Genomic DNA, 13,420 nt, shown 5'->3' on the forward strand with positions numbered 1-13,420 from the left:
TCTGGGGAGCGGCTGGGGGGGGTCCCTCTGGAGAGTCAGGCTGAGGCAGAGAGAAGGTAAAGAGAGCTGCACTGGGCCCCCCTGACCTGAGCTCCCGCAAGAGGCCAAGTCCCAGAAGGCCACGGACTTGGGGCCCGAGAACCATGGTCACAGGCAGGCCCAGGCCTGGGGAGGCCCTGCCATCGCGGCGGGGGCTCGGGGACAAAGGCTGGCGGCCTCAGCCCCCCGGGCGCCGCGGGCAGGGAGGGCGGCTGAGTCCTGGCCGGGCTCCGAATCCCCGTCCCCCGAGACGGCTGTGCTGGCCTAACCTGCGGGCGGCTCCGCTGTCGGAACCCGGCGTGAGGTTTCCCTGCGCGGAGGGCAGAGCTCAAACCCCGTCCTGCTTCTCGGAAGGCCGTGCGGAGCGAGAGGACAGCAGAGCCTTCCTGCGCCGCTGCCCGTGCGGCCTGGGCCGACTCCGGCTAGCACGGGGGGCAGCACAGGGCGCAGCCGGGGTCCTGTGAGGACCTGTGGCCAGTCTCGGCCGGGCTTCTCAGCAGAGAGGCAGCCCCGGCGAGGGTCCGGACGAACGCCAGCTTTCCGTTCCGACGGGTCACTGTCACACGAGGTGGAGCGGCCAGAACGCGGGCTCTGGCCTCACGTGGAAATTGGACAGTGCGGCTCTCCTGCTGAAGGAGAGCGACCCCACACACCAGGCACACGCCTGGGGTCAAGTTGTACAAATGAGGCAGCACTGAGCCCACGAAGGCCCGTGGTCTCCCTGGGGAGCCCCAGCCCAGCACCTGGGAGGGCCTGAAGGTGCCGGGCAGGGGACTTAAAAGGTCTCCAAAAAGGTGACGTGTGAGTAGACACCTGAAGGAAGGAAGGCAGTGAGTTGAGCCGTGGGGATGGGCTTTGAGGCAGAGGCAGCACATGCAAAGGGCCTGGGGCAAGAGCAGGAAGGAGGCAGGAGCAGAGTGGGCGCTGCTGAGCACGTTCAGAGAACGCACCGAGGGGTCAGCCTCCTAGACCTTCCTTCCCTGAGGAGGTGCTGGCATCAGCCCCGTGTCCCAAAGGCCCCTTCAGCTCCGGGGTAGGGAGGGAGGTAGTGGACGTCTGCGGGCAGCGGGTCACCGTGGAGGCGGGGAGAAACGGCTGATTCTAACCCACAACGTCAAGAGGCTGGGCTGATGGGCCTCCCGAGGGACGGGTGCGGTGGACGGGCAGGCACAGGGCCCGTCTGCTGACGGGGAGGGGTGCGTGAGCTGGCGTCCCGCAGGGCGGTCTGGGTGGAAAGTGTCCTTGACATCTGGGGACGCTGGTGCCCGTGGGTGGGGCACCGCACCCCTCAGCATCGCCCGGCCCCGGGGTGGCTCAGCCCGCAGGGGGCTCCTGACGTTTCTCTCTTCGAGCTCGAGCTCCAGGCCCACAGCCTGGCCCCACGTCAGTGGGGCTGTTCTGGGTGCGAGGTGACTATGTCTCGATCCTTCTAACAGGCCGCCCTCCCTCCCAGGCAGACCCCGATCCGGATGGGGGCCGGCGGGCGTCGGGGGAGCACCGCTGCGCTGCTCCACGCAGCCGAGAGCCTGCCTTGGCCCGTGAGGCCTGCCCGCGTGCGCGCCTGGCAACAAGCGCGGAGTCTAGAGCTTTGTTCTGGGATCAGCAAATCCTGGAGCTGTGGCTCAGCGCGGGCGCTCCCGGGGGCCTCGGACAAGGCCGCACCAGCCTGGCGGGAAGCTTTGCGGCCACGGCCGGCGCTCGGTTCCTTTTAGGCCAAACGGCGTGGAAAACCGCGCGTTCCGACTTGGCTCGTCCGTGGAGAGTCCTGGGCTGAAGAGCGCCCCCCGTAACCCCTGTCCCCGGAACGCGGATCGAGACCTTATTCGGAAATGGGGTCTTTGCACACGTGGTCTGTTAGGATGGGGCCGTGCTGGATCTGGGCAGACTAAGCAGGGGCTGCGTCGCAGACACGGGAAGAGGCCCCGCGTGCACAGGGAAGAGAGGCGGCGGTGCAGCCGCGAGCCCACACCGGCCGGCCCGGCGCTGGAAGAGACACGGGACCCTCCCGCGGAGCCGGGGGGAGCACAGCGCTGCCGACGCCTGAGTTCGGACTCCCGCCCCCGGAGCCAGCCCCCAATACTCGTCTGCGGTTTAGGGCACTTTGTTACAGCAGCGCCGCGGGTAGCCCGAGGCTGCTTTTTTATAGGATTATCTTAAAATACTTACTTTTGGGGTCCCTGGGACCCTCAGATGGTTGAGCATCGGACTCTTCGTTTCGACTCAGGTCACGACCTCACAGCTTGGGGGATCGAGCCCTGAGTGGGCTCTGTGCTGACAGCCGACCCCCCTGCTTGGGATTCTCTCTCTTCCCCTCTCTCTGCCCCTCCCCTGCTTGCTCGTTCTCTCTCCCAAAATCAATAAGTAAACTTTAAAAAATAAAATAAATAAAATAAAGTACTTAATTCTAAGGCATTCCCAGCACGTGCTTACATTGATTAGCTATCGATTGACTCCAGAAAGACGTCAAATGTCCCGGTGCCTGGTGTCCACATAAGACCGTGGGTCCAGCTTCGCTCAGGAAGAATCACCCGCACCCTCCTGCTGGGCCAGGGGCTGATCCACGCGGGGACGCAGGGGGCTGGCCCCCCGGGTTCAGCAAACACGTGTGGGCGTCCCCAAGGACCGAGAGGATGCGGCACCCCGAGTTGGTCAGGGCTCGCTGGGGCTCCCCGCAGGCTGGCCAACCTCTAGTGGGCCCGAGGAGAAAGGAGCCGGAGAGGGGGCGCAGGAGGGACTGAGGGGGCTGCCCCAGCCGGACCCCCCGGATGCCTACGTGGGAGCCCCTCTGCCCCAGGTGCCCTCCAGTGTGGGGGAAGGAAATCGGTGCCTGGACATGGGTGTGCTCACCGTGAGCCCCTCTCGGGGCCTGCCCTCCCCACGANACGGCAGCCCGCAGCCCTCCGTGGGCGCCTCCACGTCCGGCCCTTCCGGAACGCCTGATGCTGTCGGCTGCACGCCCCAGATGACCGCAGCGGCCAAGGGGGTGGCCAGGCGGGCACGATGGATCCTCGGCGCCCCCAGAGTCGGGTCTGCAGACAGCACCCGTGCATGCCCCCAGGCCAGGACATGGGCCACTCACCCAGCTCCTGCGCAGGGTCCTCAGGTCCGTTCTGGGGGCCCCTCAGAACCGGGTCACTGGGGTCACCAGGCTCATCCTCAGGTGGGCTGGGGCCCAAGGCGTCCGTGTGTGATTTCAGAAGCATGGGTGGGGGGAGGGGCCCCCTGGCGCTCAGTGAAGCCTGGGTCCCGGCATCCAGGTGGCCTCTGGACCCCTGTGCGCATCTGTGCGGCCTCACCGCACGGCAGAGCCATGTCTGAGGACAGTCAAAGAGCTGGTGCCCGAGGGCCGGGCACATGGTGGGCGCCCGAAGGACGGCAGAGTGCTCCGGGGCCTGGCACCGGATGCCCCATGCTGGCCAAGTTCCAGGAGGCCCCAGGATCTCCAGGGCAAGGGTCACGGCCCAGGGTCGGCCCCCGGAGCCCCTGCCTTCCCATGGAAGTCAAGGCCACCCTGCTCATTCCATGAAGCCTGGGGCCCAACCAACGGCCCGATGGCGCCCACACACCGCCCCTCTCAACCTGTCCCCTGCAAGCGTGCGCTTTACTGCCCACAGCCAGCCCGCTGTGGTGACTGTGGGCCGGGTCTGCCCCAGGCGGACAGCGTCCTGGGACCGGCTCAAGGGCCCCACACAGCAGCCTTAGCCTGACCCCCCCTCGACTCCATGACCCACCTGGAGTCTGATAAGATGCCGCCTCGGGAGGCCCGGAGTTCGCTGGAACATCCCTTTTTAGCTCACTTAATGGGTATTTATTTGTTCCTTTGTAACAAAATTTCAACTATTAGTGGTGATTCTTGTTTTCTGAACTTTTCCTGCCAGCCCCTGGGAAATACAGAAATTACAGGTGTCCAGGCGGTGATGAGCAACTGGGGATGGAAGGGGAGGTCCCCACCTGTAACCAGGACCCTGCCCCCCCAGGCCGTCCCCACCCGTCCCCACCTGTTCCCACCTGTAACCAGGACCCTGCCCCCCCAGGCCGGCCCCCACTTTAAACAGCACTGCCAAGTGTTTCTGGCGCTGCCGCCCTCTTCCCTCGTAACGTCCTGCTCGTGAGGTCCTCCGTGCTGCGCTGCCAGTGCCCCCGCCTCGCGCGGCACAGCCCTGGTCCCTGGTCCCTGGTCCCTGGTCCCTGGTCCACTGTCGCGGGCGCTGGCAGCGAGCGCAGGTCCTGCCAAGATCAAACTGCAGCACCCCCAGAACCAACAAGGAAAAGAACTTTCCAGACCTCAACGCAGGCGGTCCACCTGCCTAGAAAATGCTAATATTTACAAGAGGGTTTTCGACGTGCACTAAGTAGGCACCAGGGGCCAGCACAGCGCACAGATGTCAAATGGGCCAAACCGTCCTCATTTCCTTTATTTTGGGGGAGGAGGGGACAGGTGACAGGCGGCGGACACACAATTTCCACCAGGCCGTTCGCCACAGTTCTTGTGACGGCGCAGGGCCGCTCGGCCTGCCCGGATCCACGACGAACCGCAGGAAAGGGGCGTGTCGCCCGCTGGGTGCGCCGCACACTCGGGCGGGCCTTCCCCGGGGCACCCCTGGGGGGCAGGGCCACGAACAGAGCGGGACGGCAGAAGGGCGCAGGACGTGACCCCCAAATGTGTCTGACTGAGCAGTTTCCAGGGGCCGAGCCCGCGCTGAGCAAGAGCCGCCCCAAGCTTTGCAGGGACACGGTGGCAGCAAGGGCATCGGTGCTGGCGTGAGGTACACCCGGGCCAGTAGGTCCGCTTGAGGCTGGCGCCAGAGGCTCACACCCCACGGCCAAATGAGGAGACACAGCAAAAGCCGCGCTGCTGCTTTAAAGCTAAGCATCTTCAATTTCGGGGGCGCCCTGCGTTCCGAGATTTCCATCTTCCGCCGGCCCCCACGAGTGGGCTTGGGCGGCTCCAACAGCACACACCGGGGGCTTGTAAGAAGACCCTCAGGTCTCACAGTTTGAAAGCCGGAAGCCCAAGATCAAGGTCGGGGCAGGTTCCGTGTCTGCTGAGACACGGAATCCCTTTCTGATTCTTAGACGGCGTTTCGAGTGTCCTGCGGCCGACGGGGACAGGGACCTGCCTTCCTGGGGCCTCTTCTAAGGGACGAAGCCTGCCGTAGGCACTCGTCGGCATGACCTGAGGACCTCCCAAAGCCCCTCCTGACCCCATCACCTCGGGGGCTCGGTTTCAACAAGCAGGCTTTGGAGGAGCCCTAACGTCCGGATCACAGCAGAGCCCGGAGGGCCCTTCCGGCCCCAGCCCTGCGCTCCCCGGAGGGAGCCTGTTCCCTGCAAGCCCACGGCCCGGGAGAAGCCCGCCCGCTGGGGCTGGAATTGCCCTGTGTGTCACTGCCGTGTCCTGAACAAGGGGGTGCTCGCCCAGAGACCCCCGGCGAGCCAGAGCCGGGCCCCGTGCCCCGTGCCTGCGCCCCCAGGCCCGACCGCGATGTGAAGTTCCAGGCAGACGTCCGACTGCTCACATGCCGGACGCCGGAGCCTTGAAGAGGCTGCACCCCCTTCTCCACACCCCCACCCCTCTCTGGTGAGGGGGAGGCAGAACCGAGGGAGACACAGATCCGGGCCGCTCCTCCGCAGTCCTGCCCTGGTCCCCTGCACGGAGGGGCACGCGCCCATCCGAAGTTATTACGAGGCACCCAGAAAATGCCTTCAGAGGAATCCCCTGCCTCACAGGTGTGGATGAACGTTCCGCTCCCAGACAGCACGAGCATCACTCTAGTGTGTGTCCTTCCACACCGAGCCGCTTCTCAGGACCTGCCTGCACCAGGGTTTAAACAGACTTAGAATTTTTATTTAGCAACCGGCCAGAAGAACGTCCTTCAAAAAGGGGGCTGATACTGTGGACTTGGGCTCCGGGCCCCTGGGTGGCCCTCTACAGACACCAGCTCACACGACGCTGATAACCACCTAAGGACCACCTTCTCCTGCTTGGCAATTACGTGTGGGTCTAGTTTATTCAGGGTCCTTCCGGTACCCCAGGCCAGGGCAGTTTTCTGCTTCTAGACCCATCGCCTTTCAGACCCACTCTGTGTGTCACCTGGGTCCCGAGCCTGACCCCGCAGCACCTAGATGTTCCATCTGGAGCCTGGCCTTCCCATGAGCCTCTCTGCAGGCCAGGGGTCACCTGCCCCGCAGATGGGAGGGGCTGTGGTCTCAAACTCCGCCATCCTTACCGTGCAAGCCATTGACCCTGAAGCATCTTGATGTCCAGCCCCCACTGCCGGGTCTCCAGCTGGGATACTGAGGCCACAAGACCCCAGCCTGGGGCTTAGCGGCCGGGCAGGGATGGGCTCTGGGCCCAGCTGGACGGGTCACTCCCGCGGGCTGCCATCTCGCAGGTCCGGACCAGGCGTCACAGCTCTGGGGCGGCTCCCCGGCCCGCATCTCCTACCCGGAGCCTACCTGCTTGCCACCAACATGCGCTCTGCCTTGTCTGTGCCCTTGTGGCCACTCAAGTAGGCGGATACCACGAACTGTCCCCTGAGGCCCCGCAAGCGGACATGTGGGAAACAAGGCATCGAGGAGGAAGGAGACGCCGTCAGTCCTGGGCGCTGAGCCCGGGCTGGATCCCCGCCCGGCGCACCGGCCCCATCTCCGTGGGCCCCGGGCTCAGGGCTTAGCGGCTGGGGCCCGGGTGGGGGGACCTGCGCAATCGCAGAGACCCTGCGGCATCGACCCGGCACCCCAAAGCCTCCAGGGCAGGACACACGCCTGGCTCGGGGCTTGGAGTCCAGGCTGGCGGCAGCCCCGTGCGCTCACCTTTGGGGCTCCCTCTCCGCTGGGAGNTGGGGACGCGGCGCCCACTAGCCCGAGGCCCTGGGGCCAGCCGTCATGAGGGTGGGCAGAGCCAGCCGTGGGCCTGCAGTTCTGTGCGGATTCTACTGGGGGCAGCTCCAGACCCCTCAGGCCATCGCTCGTAGGGACCCCCTTCGCAGGAGAGGACCCTGGAGCACCAGCCAGGGGCTCCAGAAGCAGCCTGCACCTGCACGGAAGCTGGGCGGGGGGGGGAGGGGGGCTCGGCCAGGGGACAGGAGGCCGTGGAGAGGGGCCTTGGAGAGAAGGCCCGGGGCGTAGGCCACTCCCAGCCCTGGCCTGGCTCCTGTGAGCCCACTGGCTTCCGCAAAGCTCCAGCCACGGACTCTGCCTCACATTGGTCAAGGCCAGGAAGGAGGAGCCCCAGGCTGTACACACTGGCACCCCGTCTCCGTTGGCCTTGGCTGCAGCAGGGCCTTCCCTGGACTTCTGGGCAATGGTACAGGGTGTCAGCTGGCCCTGGGGTGCTCTGGGCCCAGGCACAGGGCCACCTGCTCACCTTTCCCCCACTCTGCCTCCCTCCCGCAGCACCCAGCCCCTCAGCACCCCCTCTGTTCCTTCCCTGCAGCCTCGCCCTGGGAGGACCCCTCCCCTCCCTCTCTTCTCCACGGGCCTTCAGAAGAACCATCCCCTCTCACCTATGCCCTGAACCCCAACTTGCTACTTCCACACAACTTCTCCCCTCATTTGGCCTCAACCTTCCCTGCTCAGCAGGGGCCTGTCACCCCGTGGTCATTCCCACATTTCTGGTCTCTGTGGATGTCCTGACCATGGCCAGCTCTGAGCACTGGAGATGGGCTGCTGTGCCCGCGGTCGCTCACCTGCCCAGGCCTGGCCCACCTCCACGATGGGGCTAGGCCTCCCCAACTCGCCACTGTAGCTCCCGCCACTGCCGGGGTCCTCCCACCCCTCACCCTGGGATAACGCTGATGAGCTGACATCCAGCTGAGCCCGGAGGATGCTTTATATGCACCGATGCCCCTTCTCAGCCACCGGGGCAGGTGCTGCCCCACCTTCACAGCAGCTCTAAGTGCACAGAACTGCGGACTGCGCCGGAGTCCTGCTCCTGAGCCTGGCCTCTGCCGCAGCCGTCGACCAGGCCCCGGGCAGCACACGGGGCACGAACACAGGCCGCGTCAGTGGGCCTTGCCAGCCAGCCACTCCCGCCACGCGTGCTGAAGGCCGGCTGCAGCGCAGGCCACTCCGAGTAAGCAGTGCCAGGCGGAGCCCGGCCCTGGGGTCCAGGCCCCTCGACCTCCGCGAAGCCCCCCCAGGCCCTCCCAGCCCCTCCTCGGCCTCCCACCAACCCATTCGGCTTTAACCCCCAGCTCAGACTGGACCGATTGGTCGTCTTCTGTGTTCTATGCGTCCCATTACCGTGTTAGTGGCAAAAATGGCGTCCTGCAAAGTGGCGCCTCAGAGACTGAAGCCCTTGCAAACGCAGGTGTTTATATCGATCAGCAGACACCGGCTTGAGGACAGGCGTGTGCACACCTGCCCTGGCACGGGGCCGAGCGGTGATGTCCGCGTGCTCACGGGGAGGACGGCCGGATGCCCGCCTGAGTGTGCGGGCAGGGACTGTTGCGTCTCCCGTCTCTGTTGAGGGGGAGAGGGGAGCCTGTCCAGGGACCGCCAGTGGAAGGAGCGGCCCCCAAAACGGGTCCGCACTGTGCCGTGCTCCGCCGCCCTCCTGCGCCTCCCCGAGGTGGCCCTGGCCGCTGGAGCCACCCCTGAGGCCGGGCCCTGCTCTGGCCAGCATCTGGCATCTCATCCACTTTGCCAGAGAGAGAGAGCAGGGTGGTGAGGCAGAAACGTCACGCGTGCTCCACACTGACCTGGATTATCTGGCAAAGGTTTTCCGTTTCTCCAACAGCTTTATCGAGATGTAATTTACAGGCCCCACAATCACCCGCTTACAGTGTACAATTGAACGAGTTTTAGTAGATGTGTGCCAGCATCACCAGGCAATTCTAGAACATTTTCATCACCTCATAAAGAAACCCCGTACCCTTAGCTTTACCCCCAGCCTCCCCACCAACCTCCCTTCCCAGGGAGCCCCTGTCTGCTTTCTGTGTCCATGGATCTCGCCATTCTGGACATCTTGCATGAACGGAATCCTGCGACGCGTGACTTTTGCGTCTGGCTCCTTTCATGTAGCGGGATATGTCCGAAGTGCCCCTGACTCACAGCACGCGGCAGCGCTGCGTTCCATCGTGTGCCGGAACAATGTTCTCTGGCTCTGTGAGCCTCGAGAGGAACCACCGCACGTGGGCCCCAGTGTTTCCACAGAGGATGTGCCATCTCACAGGCCCACCAGCCACGCCGGACGCTCCCACGTCCCTCACACGCTCGTTCCCATCTGCCTGTGACTCTGGCCGGCCCGGCGCATGTGCGGCGGCGTCTACCGCCGTGGGGCTGCATCTCTGCGGTGCCTAACGATGCCAACCACGGTCTCACTGTTTGGTGCCCACTGGGCGTCGTCCTTGCCGAGGTGTCTGCTCAGATCCGTGGCCCTTCTTCTGTGGCGCGAAAGTTCTCGTGCACTGTGGCTGCGAGGCCCGTATCACGTACGCGATTTGCAGATGTTTGCCCCGCTCTGTGCTTGTCTTTTCACTGTCCTTTGAAGCACAGTTTTCAATTTTGATGTAAAATCCAATGTATTCACTTTACCTCCTGCCTGTCCCGCTCTGAGTGGTGCCGTCCAAACGCCTGGAGTCTCATGTGGGACTTTGTGCCCCCGCGGCCGCAGGGGGCGGAAGGAGCACAGCCGGAGGCGCCAGAAAGCCCCGCAAGGTTACTGGTGCTGAGAGTTCTCGACTCCAAGACCTGTGACTGGGACTCACCCACCAGGACATTTGGGACCTTTTCCGCCAGATGCCTCTGGATGTCCTCTGCGGGTGCAGCTCCCAGCAGCCCCCACACACCCAGCAGCTCTTGCTGGAGCCCCGGGGAACCGGCCTGTGCGCAGGGCAGGAAGACAGCGCAGTGTGGCCGGCCAGCCTGGTCAGTGCCACCCGTGCGCTGGCAGAAGACAGCCATCTGGACTGACTGGGACAATGGCCATCACCATCACAGAGTCCAAATTCACCCAGGAGATAGCCATCGCGAAGCCCCTGCCCGCCTCAGATCTGGGGGTGCACTTGATGCTTGAGCTCAAGAAAGGGGGAGCCGGGACGCCGGCTTGAAAATGTCGTGTCCACTTGCCCTTCGCCCCAGGCCTCTCCTCAAAGGGCACCCGTCTCACTCCTTCTCACTGGGATGGACCAGGGGTCGTCAGGGTCTCTGGAGACCTGTGGGCCCTTCTTCCATAAAAATACTGAAACGTCGGGGCGCCTGGGTGGCTCAGTCGGTTAAGCGTCCGACTTTGGCTCAGGTCATGATCTCACGGTTCGTGGGTTCGAGCCCCGCGTCGGGCTCTGTGCTGACAGCTCAGAGCCTGGAGCTGCTTCGGATTCTGTGTCTCCCTCTCTCTGTCTCTCAATGATAAGTAAACGTTTAAAAAGTACTGAAATGTACACCCCGCCAAAGCGCTGGGTCGCGGCCGGCACCCTGTGAGGACGGCCCCGCTCTGACCCAGCTGTCGGGGCCCGCAGGTGTCGGTCCCTTCAGGGGAAGCCGCTTCGAGCAGAGTCCTGCCCATCGTGCGTCTCAGAAGCTGGGCGCTGCCCCGGGCCTGGCTGCCAATCCTGCAGGCCCCCCGGGGGCGGCAGGACCCGGCCAGCCTGAGGCTCCTGGGAGAGGCCACCTTCCCGGCCGGCCGGGGGCACAGACAAGGGGACGGACAAGGCCCGTATCTGCTCCAAGGTATTTAGCAGGTGCTTTAGGTCCGAGGAGGGACCTGAAAGTGAGGACTGTGTGGATGGCGCCCCGACGGCCGGCACGCTCACAGGCTCAGGTTGGACACACACGCGAGTGGCAGCAATTCCAGAAGTGTGACCACGGGCAGAGTCAGCGTCATCGCACAAAGTGCCCTCCATGGCAAGGGGGACGGGCGAGGGCTGTGCTCTGACGAGGGAACCCAGTGCCAAAGCCCCTGGGGGTCACCTGCGCTGCCCCCACCTCACCTTGGGTGTGCCTGTCCGGCTGTGCATCCAGGCTGCGGCAGGGCGTGGGGCACCCCAGAGCTACGCCCAGAGCCCCGCCCCTCTGGTGGCCTCGGCCACGCCCCAGCCCCACCCTTCTGCAGTCCCAGCTCACAGGGTGACCCGAGACGCGGTGGCCCCTACACCCTGGTGCTCGCCAGACTTCCTGTCTCTGATCGCCGTTCCTGGTGAGGCAGAGCCCACCTGGGACCCTTCTGGAACGCGGACCACCAGCCGCAGGGCCTGCACAGCTGCTGATCTGAACGTTCGTAAAGACTCAGGCCTGGAGCCCATCCTGACCGCGCAGCAGAGTGTGGCCGCCTCCCCTTTGCCGTCCCTGTCGCTGGGGTGAGCCGGGTGGTGGGCCAGGCCCTGCATTTCCACGCCGGGTGCCCGGTTCACAGCATCACCTTTGCACTGGTGCTGCCTCCGTGACGGGACCCCGTGACCTTGCCGTCTGCTTTGCCCACGAGCCTCTGGGCTGGAGATGCTTGTGTGTCCCTCCCGTGACACCGACCGCCGTGTCCTCTCCGAGGCCCATTTGTAGGTTCCCCCACCCCCTCTGTGTGCGGGGTGGACTCGTGCCCGGGCCTTCCAGGAGCTCTCCTCCCCCGCGTTTGGGCTCTGGGTGTCCTTGCTCCCCAGAGGCGCCCGCTGGAGCAGGGGCCCTTGCGGCACCCGCCCGCCAGTGCCCGGGAGGAAAGGACAGCGCAGAGCCTGGACCCACCGGACACTACCACTGGCCCAGGCTCACTGCTGCGCCGGCCTCGGCCCGCCTGGCCCCTGCCTGCCCCACATCGTCAGGGCCCCACGATGGCTTTGGGAGCGGGAGGCTGAGCCCACACTCCCTCTGGGTTCCGGAGCCTCAGGAGAGTCTCACTGTTGGTGAAGCCTGATCTCAGCACTTCCAACAGGAAGGGCTGTATTTTTGTCATTAACATGCACACCTGTGGGTTTCCAAGTGCTTCTCAAGCGCGATCACATCAGCCCTCCCGCGACCCCAGGCGGAGCACTCGGGACGGGTTTCTAGTTTCCCCGGGACGGGTTTCTAGTTTCCCCGGTGCGGCCTCAGGGCAGGTGGGCTGGTGGCCCCTTTGTGCAAACCGGGGCACTGCACCTTCGCCCCCAGCAGCTTGCGTCCCTGCTGTGCCCCCTGGGACCCTCCCGCGCTCACCAGGAGGGAAGCCCTGGCCCGCGAATGCGCAGTGGGTGGCCTGGGCACCCACGGAGCCTGTGGGAACAAAGCACAAACACCCCTCGGGAGCCGGGCCGCCAGGAGCGGTGGGCGTGTCCTGCCTCTGTGGTTCTAAAGACTGCGTGGCCACTGTCATTATCTACCACCCTCCCTGAGGGAAGGAAATGAGGGTCTGTTGGGGGATGGGCGTCCGCCCGAGGACCATGGCCGCACATGGAAACATTGATCGCACAGGAAAGCAGACTCAGGATGGGGTGGGGGCCCCTCTCGCCTGGGCCTGCTGGCTCTGCGGTGCAGACCCTGACTCATGCCCGGCGTCTGGACCCCTGGACGGACGCGGAACGTTGGCGAAAAAGAGAGAATGTGGGGAACAGGCGGCCACACAAGCCGATAGGGCATGTGCGGTCGGAGCGGCCCTCCCTTGTCTCCCGCTGCGAGCTGCATCTCAGCTCTCCCCCCTTGGCAGCCAGAAGTTTCTGGAAGGCATTGCTATAACAATGCAGCACAGATGGGCCTCTTCTGAAGAAGCGGCTCTACACAAAGCTTCAGTTTAAACGACCCGCTCACTTAAGAGGGTCCCCCTCCCCTTAGGATGAGCTCTGTCCACGCAGTACAAGAACAGACCCCGCGGCGGCAAGAAAGACCCAAATTCGCACACGCGCCAACAGGGCTCAGGACCGCTGGCGCGACCCCGGTTCAGGCAGAGCCCCACGAGCCAGCGCCCTTCTGAGCAGACGTCAGCCTGGACGCGCATCCGTCACACGCGCGAGGACCGTGTCGGAGTCTGAGCGCCGTCCCTTCCGTGGGGTGTGCTTCGCGGTTCATAAGTGGGTTGCTCCGTTGTTGAGGGCGTAAATCACCTCAGAAGGGCCCGCAAACCCCAGGCCTGAGCTCCTGGCGCGCCCCCCCTTGACGAGTGGTGGTGTGGCCCAGAGGGGTGTGTCTGGGGGTGGCGCCTTGTTCTCCCTGCGGGCCAATACACTCCGCGTTGGGTTCATCCTGGGCACAGCCAGCGCCCCGAGTCTCCTGTTTCAAGCGTGCCCCCTCTCTGTTCACTGCTCCAACGTGCAAGCGAGATGGTGAGTTACGGCCACTGTGGCAGCCTCTCTGGTGTGTCCCCATTAAAGCCGTGGAAGGGAAGGGGACTTGAGGCACCCACAGCTGCGTGCTGGCTGCCTGGAGGGATAGCTCCACATGTGCCCACCCTCACCCACCCCGGCCGCTCCGAAGGTGA

The sequence above is a fragment of the Crocuta crocuta genome, unplaced genomic scaffold, assembly GCF_008692635.1.
Source record: "Crocuta crocuta isolate KB4526 unplaced genomic scaffold, BGI_CrCroc_1.0 scaffold89, whole genome shotgun sequence".
Lineage (NCBI taxonomy): Eukaryota > Metazoa > Chordata > Mammalia > Carnivora > Hyaenidae > Crocuta > Crocuta crocuta.